This window comes from Podarcis pityusensis (assembly GCF_964106645.2).
Source record: "Podarcis pityusensis genome assembly, chromosome: 7".
Taxonomy (NCBI): domain Eukaryota; kingdom Metazoa; phylum Chordata; class Lepidosauria; order Squamata; family Lacertidae; genus Podarcis; species Podarcis pityusensis.
Window position 1 is genome coordinate 60,364,571 of NC_138031.1, and position 13,369 is coordinate 60,377,939.

The window sequence follows — 13,369 nt, forward strand, 5'->3', positions numbered from 1 at the left end:
TGAATTGTTTTGTTACAAAGCAACAGCAACACCAGATGTTTGTGATCTGCGTTGTCTCAGCACCCTACTACACACTAGTGAATATTCCGTACTTAATCTTTCTTTTCTTTTTGAGCAGAATTTTATTTTGGCTCCGTTGAAGTTTTTATGCCCCACTCCCAAGCCTGATTTAGAAGCATCTATTAATACATTGACAGGCTGTGACATATCATAGCAATTTAGAGCTTTTTCATCTCTGCCTGTGAGTGCTGCTTTTAGTGTTTCTGAAGGCTTTTATTCACAATGCCATAGTTTCCCTGTTGGGTTGCTCTCTAAATGGGGTTGTCAAGCCAGCTATATCTGATATACTTTTCCTCCCAGGACTTGCACCTGTAAATCTTCATCAATTTACCTTTCTTATATGTCCCTTTTAAAAAAAGGCTACCTTTGCATCCTGCAGACTGAGCCCTTGCAGTCATTCAATTACTTACCTTAATAACTTTCTAGATTTTTGAAACCTGCTATGTTAAATGAGGGGTAGCCAACATGGTGCCCTGCAGGCATTGGTGGACTACAGCAACAATCTGTCTTGGCGGACATGAACAGTGATCATCATGGGATATGTAGTCCAACAAAGCCGAGGGCAGCACTTTGGCTACTCCTATATTAAAGCTTCTGTCTTTACACAAGATTGCCTTTGTTTGTGTGAAGGATGTACACTCACTCTCACCAGTGCTTAAGTATTTCTCCATTTTTTCATTCTACGCAGCAAGGCCCTTCCACACTGCGGCATCTACTCCCAACATCTGCATCCCATGGGCCTTTTCTTTCACTGTAGACACTTTTTTTCATTGTAAGTCATTCGGTTTGGAGGTGTTTGGTGTTTTGTTTTGTTTTTTACATAGTGAAAGAGATTAAAGTTCCTACAAAATATTGTCAACCCGTAGCATTGCCTTCCCAGATAGTAAATATGTCTGGCAAGTAGAAGAACATAGATTCTAGTTAATATTTATTATTGGTAATAGAATCACATTGTAGCATACAACTACGTACTCATCCTTTCTTGGAAAAGCAAGATTCCAAAGTGGTTACAAAAGTAAATAATTTCTGAGAAAATGTTATATGTGTTGTTTGGTTACTGGATAAACTGCCCCTTAAGCATCATGAATGAGTTTACTTCAGAACATTGAAACTATTCTATGCGCTGTAGCATTTTGATCTCATGCCTTTTTATGTGCCAATATATACTCTGGATCACAAATTCAGTCCAGCCTGACAGCTCTCTGGCAAACTTCACAAGGTATTACATCAGTTCCCCTCATTGAAGACTAAAGCATTTCAGTATTGGGGAAATCATCCACAGGCTAGTATTCCAGCCAAACTGGGGGCCACTGTGCACACCTTATTGTTCAGTTGCCCAATGTTTATATAGTATCTGCTTGTGTTTTGAATTGTCAAATCAGCTACTAATCAAATTACTGTGTTAGGAAATTTTTGTGGTATTTGGCAGCAGCCGAGGGTAATATATTATGAAGATCATAAATCACTACCCATTTTATATATCAGCATTACAAGTAAACTTATATGTAACATACATAACTGAATCTTAAGGAAACACAGCCAGGAGGCAAAATAAGGCCTCTTGCTGAAACTCTGCCATTGAAATGCTTGGTGACTTTTAGCACTTTGCTTCATATTTCGGTCTGATTAATATATCTGATTGGAAATGCAATAGGTTACTTAAATGATGACCTTGGCTCTCCTACTGCACAGTTGCAGCTGACGTAAGCTTTCCATTTAATAATTGTGGGTGCTGAACTATAGAGAGTTAACCATGCTGGATAAATTAACACAAGTACAAAGGTACAACCTTGTGCATGCATTGCAACCAAGTCGTGGAGGTGAATGCCTAAAGGAAGAAGAAGAGGAGAAGGAGGAGGAGTTTGGATTTGATATCCTGCTTTATCACTACCCTAAGGAGTCTCAAAGCAGCTAACAATCTCCTTTCCCTTCCTCCCCCACAACAAACACTTAAAGCAGGTGTTTTGAATAGAAGAAAAAACCTCACAAGGCCATAATGAAGATACAGTGAGGTGGATTCAACGAACCCATTCTGATAGTGGAAGCCAGAGCTATGATTCCCGCTAATGCCACAGGGCTCTCTCCCCCTCTCCTTTACCTGTGTGCCCCTGTGCCTCCTCTAAATCCACTCTGGAGGGTTGGGAGTTACATTGAATTCCTCCAAGTTTATTGATCTGAACTGACAGAGCCCAATGCTTCTTTGTTTAAAAATCCTTCTTCAAGAGCAACCCAGCACATCCAGCTCTAGCATAAGGCCCTGTTCACAGGGCTGGCACATCCCTGAGGTGAAATGAGAAGTGCCGCCCTGCTGCCACTGCTCTGCCATTGAGAACTTGCCGGAAATGCCCACTTACACCACAAAGAACTCATAACCCACCTATATTCAGGAGCCAGAAGCATCATAGCCAGACACTGGAGAGACCTGTCAGGAGTAAGCATGGACCAATGGTACCAAATAGTATGGGAAACAGCCCTACTAGAAAAATTAACCAATAAACTGAAACTGACACGGGGACAAATAGAAGAAGACAGCTTCACCCCGGTATGGCTCCCCTTTATCACATACACAGCCCAACAAGACAACGACAAAAATCCACCAACAGCATACAAATCAATATGGCTAACCTGATCCAAAACACCCACCCACCCCACTCACACATGAAAACAAAGACCACCACATCCAACCACAAATGAATAACCACACCATAGGCCAACCCCAACCTCTCTCACCACCAAAGGAATACAAGTGAACAGCAAAGAACCCGCACAAGCAACACTGACACCAAACCCTACATATAGTAAGTAAAATAGAAATATCGCCACCCGACCCCACCCCCACCCATCTTTCCCCCCTCTCCACCTCTTTCCCCCTTTTCTTCCTAATGTCTCAACAAATGAAACTGATTTGTAAAAATGTTAGATGGGGGGGGGTATGAGAGAGAGAGACATTGCACACACTTTTGTAAATGAAGGAAATCTTTAATAAAAAGGAAAAGGAGAAAAAAGAGCTTGTCGGAAATTGGCGCCAATGCTGGCCCCATTTCTCTGACACTGGTGGAGGTGGCAGGGTGGGTGGGGTGCTCATGGAGGTGCCACTTTGGGGGTTCCCACCGCCTGAGGCAACTGTTTCACCCCACCTCATGGGTGGACCGGCCCTGCCTCTTACATGCATATAGCTGATCTGTGGACTCAGATTCCAACTGAACTTCAACAAGCACCCAGCATTAGGCAGCTGTTGATAAATTATCTAAGAGAGCTTTCCCCGAAGAGTGACTCAGCCATTTTATATTGTATGCTATGTAGAATTTTGTAATTTGATGCTTCAAATATTTTTTTAGATTGTTATGTATAGTTCATTTTTATTATATATGTTATATATAAGTAGTTCTCTTGTATACCACTTTGAAAACATATGTTGGGAAGCAATTTATAAATCCTGAAATAAATGTAGTGCATCCTAGATGGAGGATTCTTGTTTTGTTCGAGGAAAGCACTTCTTTCCTCTTCTATGCTATGCCCCCCTTCTCTGTTGTTCAATCATAGAAATGTAACTCAGTTAAATTGTAGGCTGGGCAATTTGGGGAGTTATCACCTGTTCTATGTGTCTGTGCTTCTGCGGCAATGGTTCCTTCTAATGCAAATCTGGCTGGCTGGACAGTGATGTATGCACAGTGACCAGATGCAATGCAGGCCAGGGCTGCAAAAGAGGGAATTTCAGAAAGTTCACCTCTGTTGATGGCAGCATTGTAATCTGCACCTGTATATTCCTTCTTTTACAAAACTCTCAAAGGTAAAAGGTCGACACTGGTCACAGTACCCGCTGGTGAACACATGATCCAAAGAAAAGTGGGGGGAGAAATGGAGAATCAGTGGAGGCTTGGGAAGCTGGTTGCAGAAATTTAGGCTGTAAGTTGCCTATAGAACCTCTAAGATGTTTTTTTGTTAAAAAGAAAAAGTGCAGCGTTGGCTAACGTACATTGAAAAAACAATAAACACCCGCAGACTTAAAAGGGGAGGAAATTTCTATGTTTTAGCATAAACCTCTCCTGAGAACTATTATTTTGTTTACTTGAAATCTCTGACAGGCAGGAAAGATTTATCGCGTGGGTTTTTACACAACTCCCCCTTCCCTTTAAAATAAAAAAAAGATAGGTGAGGAAGAGGGACAGGTCATCCAAACTGGCCTCTATGCACTTCCCAATGATTTAGCTCTAAAAGACTCCAGCAGCCACCAAAACCTTTCGCCACCTCGCACTGGTTCTGCTGCTCCTGACAGATGCTCTAATTGTGCTCTCAGAAAGCTCGCCTGCATCCCAGAAGGAGCTAGTTAAACACAGGTTCTTGCTGGAGGCTGACAGCCGATGGGCTCCCCCTAGGGGTAGATGGGTCTCAGCGGAGCGAAGGAGCTGGGGCACGTTGCCAGGAAACAAGCCCCACAGCCTCTTCTGACAGGAAAACACAAGGAGCAATGAAGAGCAGTTCTTTGCAGGCGGGTGGGGAGGGGGAGAGGTCTTTTGTTAGGCTTTCGTAGCTTCTTGCCAGCATTACCTCAGCTCAGTATATCCCAATTATTATTTTTCTGGCACTCTGTTTACTGGAATGCTGTGAACTGCAGGGCCAAGTTCTCACACTGCCGAGCAACCTTTCGGAAGCTGTTTTTCATTATTTGTCCCCCTTCTTTGCTGAAATAAGATTCTGCTGCTGCTGTTTTGAGAAGCTCGGAGTTGTTTGATGCTGCGTTCATGAGAAACTGAAGGGGACCTCTGTCCTCGCCATTTGCACAAGAATGGGAAAGCGGAATCCCCAAAGCAGTTGCAGCCCCTTCCCAGTTCACTTTCCACACAGGAACCCCTGTTCATTAGGCTTTGGGCCCAGCTTCCATTTCTAACAATGAAACATGACAATTAAAAGAGAGATTCCTAAAAGCATTTCCATGCAGGTCCTGCCTCCAACTGTCTTATAATCTGTGAAACTGACATTGACCAGGATACTTTTCTGTGTTACCAATGCCTCTTTTCCAGAGGGCCCCAACCTCATTCTTATATAACCCCAACTTCCCATCTGGGAGTCCACTGCCCCACCCCCACAGAGCCCCAGAGCCTCCTTCTCTTTATCTTATACAGTGGTACCTTGAGTTACAAACGCCTCAGGTTACAAACACTTCAGGTTACAAACTCCGCTAACCTGGAAGAATTACCTCAAGTTGAGAACTTTGCCCCAGGATGAGAACAGAAAGAGGCCCCATTAGCAAAAGCATGCCTCTAGTTAAGAACAATTTCAGATTAAGAACGGGCCTCCGGAACAAATTAAGTTTGAACTAGCGGTACCACTGTACTGTGAAGTGTTGGTAATTGGGCTGAATAAGTGCGCAATGAATGAATAAATACCCACTGAAAGTTATGGGTGGCATCCAAGTGCCTCATACTCTGAGTAGACCCGTTGAAATCAATGGGCCTTATTTTAATCATTATTAGCATATGTGTATGTTCTCAGTATCCTCACTGTTTATTTGTATACCACATTCCCATAGCAAACCATGTTCAGATGACTCGCCTTCCTTGGAGGTTTCAAAGTAGAGGTTGAATGGCCATCTGCCATGGATACTTTAGTTGAGATTCCTGCATTGCAATTCTATGCTTCTATGTTTGGAACACCCAATTAAAATTAATTCTGAGTAGAAATGTATAGGATAGACAATCCTATACATCTGGTGATCTTATGTTTAAAAAGAAAGACAAAAAAGCAGCAATTTTTGTTAGTAATTGTTATGCGAAACAATTTTTTGAAAGTAAAGAATTCATCCACTGTACAGTGGTACTTCGGGTTACATACGCTTCAGGTTACAGACTCCGCTAACCCAGAAATAGTGCTTCAGGTTAAGAACTTTGCTTCAGGATGAGAACAGAAATCGGGCTCCGGCGGCGCAACGGCAGCAGGAGGCCCCATTAGCTAAAGTGGTGCTTCAGGTTAAGAACAGTTTCAGGTTAAGTATGGACCTCCGGAACGAATTAAGTACTTAACCCGAGGTACCACTGTACTCTTCCAGTGGAGGAGCGCTAATTTAAATGTTTTGATGAAAAGCTTTTTATAAAATTCCAGACACAAAGATGTCATATGCAGCGGAGCACGTGCCTGCGCTGCCCAAGGCAGGTGTGCTCTTGAGGCGCGCGGGGTGTGGAGGGTGCTCTCTCAGGTGCCACTTGGGCGCACGGAGCAGTGTGAGCGCCCTGTAGCCGGAGGCAGAGTGAGTCACCCATGGGAGTGGAGCGAGTCGTCAATGGTGGACATTTGGCATGCCACCTGCCCATGACTCCCAAGCCTCCCCCAAGCTGTCAAAATGAAGCGGGAAGGGGGGAATGCCCCTGGCAAAGTGGTGCAGCTCCCTCCCTTCCCCCGATGGCTTAGGGTAGGTTTGGGAGTCGTGGGTGGGCAGTGTGCCGAATGTAGCCCCCCTCAGTGAATACACCCAGGGCGCTCCACCCCCACCTCCACCTCCCCCCTTCCTCCGCCCCTAGTTATATGAAGATATAAAACCATGGTTGTGCTTCTACATGAAAACCAAATTAACATTTCTCAACTGGGTTGGTTCTTATTTAGTTCTAGAAAGACTGTGCACGCACACGCACGCACACCCCCCCCCCCGCTTCTTCAGTATACATCTACCTAGATTTTAATAATGTGTAAACCTTAACACAGGTGTATCTACATACACACACACTGTAGGTAGATGACATTCTACAGTATTGTAACTTTGCATGGCTACTCAGAATAAGTACCACTGAGTTACAGGGATTTATCTCATGTAAGCATGCATAGGATAATAACCTGAGATACAGATTCACCCGTCATCTGCATAAGCCCATAATTGTGCCGTGCTGTTGAGTGTAGCCCTTAATTTTACTCATCCAGCTCACTATTAAACTTGTTATTAAAAGAAGCATTGTGTTACCTCTTCCTGCTCACTGTCGACGGATAGCAGCCAGAGTGCAGTGCCAACACAGCCTACTCTAGTGGAGAGTGACACTTGCGCATCGCTTTTCAGCAGCCAAGCTTCCTAAACACCTGCTCGTTTTTGCTGCCATTCTGGTTGTAGGCTAAAAAGAGCGCAGGACAGAGCAAGAGAAAGGCCTAGCATAAGGCGGAAAATAATTATTATTGCTTGCCAAATTATGACCATGATGACGATGGGCAGGCGAGCTCTAAGTCATTGACCTGAGGCGATGCAATGTGTCATGCAAAAGGAGAGGCAGCCCAGGGACAGTGGAAGCCCAAGGCATCAGTTTGTAATGGCTGTGAGGTCCAAATGCCAAAAGGTTTCTCTGCACCCCGTTTTTCTCTAGAGAGCAGTACTGATGCTCTTATAACCACTTGGACATAATAATAATAATAAAAAAATATTCACATTTTCAACATCTAACCTAAGGCATTTGATCAAACAAAACAGAACAGCAAAACCTGAATGTAATCCAGAGCTTTCAAAACACCTGCGAATTAGTCAGTGGAAAATTCTCCTCATCTTCGCAAGCGCAGATGAGTTGAACCTTCTGGGCATTTCAGCAGTTAACCATCTGTACACATAACCTCTTTCTCTCTCCTGCTACACAGAAATCTTGCAGGGAGGTGCAAAATCCAATCAGTGAGATAAGGAAATATATTTACACCAGCTACACCTGTTCTGGAATTTATAGCCTATACTGTACATTTTATATCATTCTCGCTCAAATATATATTCACAGAATATATTTAGAATGGACATTATATGTTTCTTCCCAATATATCTGCCCTAAACTTGTAATATCCATTGACTGATTTGTGAATTTTTTATAATCAAATTTGCTTTTAAGGAAATATATTTATCTTATATACTTAGATATTGTTATGCTATAGGACAGGGCCAAAGTTCCCCCCAAGTCATAATTAAAAGCTTTGAAACAATTTTTTAAAAAAAGTAGCCAGCTGACATAGTAAATAAGTAAGACACAGGAAACTGCCATATACAGAATCAGGCCATTTGTCCAAGGAGATAAGTAACTATACAACCTTTAGCAGACATCTGAAGGCAGCCCTGTATAGGGAAGTTTTTAAATGTTTAATGTTTTATTATGTTTTATATGTGTTGGAAGCTGCCCAGAGAAATGTTGGAGGGTATGCATTGCCTGGGCAGTTTTTGTGGGACAGGGGAGGGGAGACGACCTCTCTGGGTTTTTGGAGGATGCTGAGGAAGAAGGAAGTGCTGGTGTCATTCTGTGTTCTCCGCCTTGGCAGAGAAGTGCCATGTCTGTTTGCCTTGTCCTTGCTTTTACGCCCATAGAATAAACCCACTACTGCTCCAGCATAGTGCTTAATAAGTGTTGGCTATAGAAGCTTGAAAGAAGCTGGACTGAATTTAGAAACTAGCAATCTGGAATCGCGTTCATGCCCTGTTTCCTGCCTGCCAGTCATTCGACCCTAGCACTTATTTAACATGTCATCTGCTCATTGATGAGGACATCCACTTTGACTCTTAGCATAAATGACCATCGCAGACACACTCTTGTCAGCGGTTTCTTCTTCATAGCTGCTTGTTGCAGAAGCTGCCACACCTGATCAGCCTCCCGAGTAAAGGATTTCTGGATACCTCTCAATACGAATCAAGGAGCTGACATTCATTTCAAAAGCAGTTCACTCTGAAAAGCATGGTCTTTCATCAGCGCCCACCTTTTTTCTTTTCTCTCCCCCCCCCCCCCCCCCGTTCTAGTCAACTATAAACAGATCAATTCACAGTTTGGTTTCTCTGATTGCCCTTTCCATCAAATTAATGTTTCATCTTCCCGCATATTACTAATCTTTCAGTCCTTGCCCTCTGGTTTAGGCAGGCTGTGTCATGCATGGATTCCGTCCTGAAAACTGGTCTCTCATGCCTTATCACATGGGTAGATGCCCTGGGAGACCTTGAAGTAAAGGACACAATGGTTGAGGCAGGCTGATTTCTAATCTGCCACAATATCTGAGACCACATTCCACAAGACCCATGGAGAATGAAAGCATTGTGTCAGCAAGAGTTTGAGAATGAATATTTTATATGCAACTATACATAACATGTCAGCTTTGTACTCAAAAATCCAATTTTAGATACATAAGATATTGGGAGATAAGCACACAAATGACTGCCAACTTCGAAGGCACATTAAATTTAAGACAAACCACCACCTCAAGCCCGCATAGAAACCAAAGCTACTTGATACTGGAGTTCCTTTCATCATCTCTCACCATCACTGCATATCAATGGTAAAAGGTAAAGGGAAAAGGTAAAGGACCCCTAAACAGTTAAGTCCAGTCAAAGGAGACTATGGGGTGTGGTGCTCATCTCACTTTCAGGCCGAGGGAGCTGGCATTTGTCCACAGAAAGCTTTCCAGGTCATGTTGCCAGTATGATTAAACCGCTTCTGGTGCAACGGGACATCATGACAAGTGCCAGAGCGCATGGAAGTGCCGTTTACCTTCCTGCTGCAGCAATATCTATTTATCTACTCACACTGGTGTGCTTTCGAACTGCTAGGTTGGCAGGAGCTGGGACAGAGGAACGGGAGCTCATCCCGTTGAGCAGATTCAAACCGCCAACCTTCTGATCAGCAAGCCCAAGAGGCGCAATGGTTTAGACCACAGTGTCACCCATGTCCCATATCAATGGTATACCTCTGATGACTCTGTGCTTCACTCTCTCTCTCTCTCTCTCTCTCTCTCTCTCTCTATATATATATATATAGATGATAGATAGAGGATAAAGGACCTACTTGAAACCCTTGATAGGGCATTATACATTAGGGCAAGCAAAGGCACTTAAAATGCAATGGGAAAGGGGGGGACTTGCAAGCAAATCACTGCTGTGAAACAGCACTTTGCAAATAATTGCTTCTTTTGTTCTGTATACATTACAATCTGGTAATCTCAAAATCATTCTGCAAAGGTAGTAGAAGCAGAAGATATCTGTCAGCAGTTGTTGAGACACAGCAATCCCTTCCATAGTGGCAGACACAGACCCTATTTTCCAGGGACAGTCCTGGATTTACAGAAGCTCTTCCCAGTTTCAGATTTGATCCTGGAATGTCCCACTTTTCCTTAGGACAGCCCTATTTTCATCAGAGAAATGTTGGAGGGTATGCAGACACATAATAATAATAATAATAATAATAATAATAATAATAATTTATTTGTACCCCACCCATCTGGCTGGGTTTCCACAGCCACTCTGGGCAGCTTCCACAAAAACCAAAAATACACTAAAATGTTACACATTAAAAACTTCCCTGAACAGGGCTGCCTTAAGATGTGTTCTGAATGTCAGGTAGTTATGCCCCAACTATTGCTATTGGTATTATGCCCCAACTATTGCTAATATATACTATTTGTTTTTCTAAATTACTTATAACCTCCTCATCATTGTCCACACAATCCCAGAGCAAGAATCAACATTAAAGTTTTCACATTTGCTATTTTGGGGAAAAGGGGGATTCTTTAACATCCACACCCACTTACTGTGTGGTAGTATTTGGAGAAAATAAAATCTAGGGACTACCTGATCTCAGACAAACCCATCACAGGATAGATACATCATAGTTACTAAGAAAAAAAGGAAGGGCAAACTATGGAGGCTCTAAGCCAGGTATAGGCAAACCTGGCCCTCCAGATGTTTTGGGACCACAACTCCCATCATCCCTGACCGCTGGTATTGTTAGCTAGGGATGGTATTGGGTTTAACACATTTTATGTTACAAGGCGTGTTCTAACCAATCGTATAAGCATTGGTAGACGAACATTCTAATGGCAAATAAGTACATGCACTTTCAACTGTCAACTGTCAACGGTCAGTTCATGCTCGGCATTATTATTGTGTTGTCCAGTCAGTTTGGTTCTTGTTTTCCTATGAGTGAGCTGTTGTCACTAACAAATGTTAAATAAACGTAGTTGAGGAACTTATACTGCCTTGGGTTTCTGACTTTTCCCAAACATTTAACACCTGACCACTGGTTCTGTTAGCTAGGGATGGTGGGAGTTGTAGTCCCAAAACATCTGGAGGGCTGAGTTTGCCTATGCCTGCTCCTCTAAGCAGTAGAAAATAAGACTGAAGCAGGAGCAGTGCACCAGAGGGGATGGGGAAGTGGAAATTCTTCAGGACCCTAGGGATTCCTGTTGCTTAGTGTCCAAACGACTCACCTATCAATCACAGCTCTTACTTCACTCAAAAACATAATAAAACATTAAACATTTTTTTTAAAAAAAACGCTTCCCTATATAGGATTGCCTTCAGACAGCTCAGGGGTCAGATAACTCCATATCCTCCAACATTTCTCTAAAGAAAATAGGGACATCCTAAGGAAAAGTAGGACATTCGGGGATCAAATCAGAAACCAGGACGGCTTGTCTAAATCAGAGACATCCCTGGCAAATAGGGACTCTTGGGTGGAATCTACACACATATAAAAACTGTTCTGAAAATGCTTTTTCCATAAGGCTCACCATCACCATCTAGTGTCACATTGTATATTGCACTTAAAACACACTTAATATGTTTTATTTGCAGCACTATAGCTGCAAATTGGAGGGTCTGTAGTCCAGCTGGCTTAGACAGTTTCCTGAACATTTTATTTCTAAACATTCTTTCTAAGACAGCTAGGGAATTACATATCTATATATATGAAGTTCTGGGCCTAGAGGCGCTAATGAAGGCCATTGCAGATGCCTGCAGCTTCTGTGTTAGCAGCTCCTGGTCTATCGCACTAGTGTCATCTTGGAGAATAAAAGTAAGGTTAGTACTTGAATACTGAATACTGCTTTAAAAGTATAGTGCAGATGGACCCAAAACTCCCTGCAAGTAAAACACTATAATGGCAAGAGGAATGGTTCTGGCCTAGCCTGTTCCCTGCTGTGATAGTTTATACTGGCTGAGCATATTTTCACTTCAGGAGCAGTTTAAAATGTGGTTCCCCACCTGCAAATCTGCAATAAAACAATCCATTCTAGCACCAAGTTATTCACTCCTTATTCTTCTAGATGTGCAGGCTTAACGCTTTTCAAATTAGAAAATCCTTTGTTAGTGCCATTTTTACACACTGGAAATTATTCAGAAGAAGCAGACATCCATAAATAGTGCAAACGGACAGATGACAATTACTTTAGCTAGAACAAACACAATTTTTATGTTCACTAAAACAGAAGAAGCAATTTGGAAGAATTCCTCTTGCTAAATATTTGCTATTCTTATTGTGCCCGCAAAAAGGTTTGTTTTCTTTTTTAGGTAAGATTAGGGCCAGTGGATAAGGACTATATGAATAACACTTGATTGGGTAAGGCAAATAGCCGTGTAATTAAACTGTAAACACTGTATGTGGTAATTTTAATGTAGTTTAAGGCCTTGTAAATTACATGGTCATAAAACGGCACTTGGGGTTATGCTTTGCAAAAATATTGATGTTTGTGTTGGATTAATTAGTGTCATTTGCATACAGAGAGGAGCAGAGCGCCCAATTCATGATCAAGGTCAGGCCTTGACTGAGCTTTCTACAGTAGAAGACACCAAAAAGGGGTGGTCAGACTGTATAATCTTCCATATTAAACTCAGTTGGTTTGTTTTTTAATTAGTGAAACAAAGAATATTAATGATATGTCTCATGACAAAACATCAACAGTTCTGAAATCTTTAAAATGAGCTGCACTCAAGAGCTTCTTTGAGAAATGTGCGATGGTTTATATTGTTGAGAAGGTCAGCCTATTCCAAGGATGCCCATGTTATCTGACCGCAAGTGGTACATAGGCAATAGATCGCTGCTTTCATGTCCCTGACGTGAAAATCCAAACATGCCTAGTTCATCCCCCCCAAGTGTCCCGATTTTCCAGGGACAGTCCTGGAATTGTGACAGCCATCCCAGCTTCTGATTTGATCCAAGAATGTCCCGATTTTCCCCGCCGGTGCTGCCGTCACTGAGCTCAGGGGGGAGGATGAGCAGGCGCTTGTTCCAAGGGATGGCGGCAGTGAGAGAGCTTCCCGTTGCCTCTCCATGGCCTCTGTTGCTGGCTTCAACCCTTGGGCAGCTCATAGCGGCTGCTGGAGAGCAGGAGAAGAGGAAGAGAGACTGCCACTGCTGTGGCCCAGCCCAGTTTGAATGAATATATATATTCTCATTTGTCCCCAGGTAATCTTACCACTTTCTGGAGGAAACCAATCTCTTTCTTTCCCAGGGATAACTAATAGTGCTAATCTGTAGTGGTATAGATATAAATGCTTGTATTGGATATAGCAAAGGTTCTGGGGGCTATTTAGACTTGCCATTAT

At 42.7% G+C, this 13,369-nt stretch overlaps 1 long non-coding RNA gene across 1 annotated transcript; it reads right to left on the minus strand.

Moving 5' to 3' along the window:
* Positions 1-3,018: 3,018 nt before the first annotated feature.
* LOC308481857 lies at positions 3,019-11,122 on the minus strand. Its single transcript, XR_013988905.1, has 3 exons — positions 10,616-11,122; positions 7,010-7,154; positions 3,019-4,944 (listed from the first exon to the last, which is right to left on the minus strand). It is a non-coding gene; the product is annotated as an uncharacterized lncRNA (long non-coding RNA).
* Positions 11,123-13,369: the final 2,247 nt, after the last annotated feature.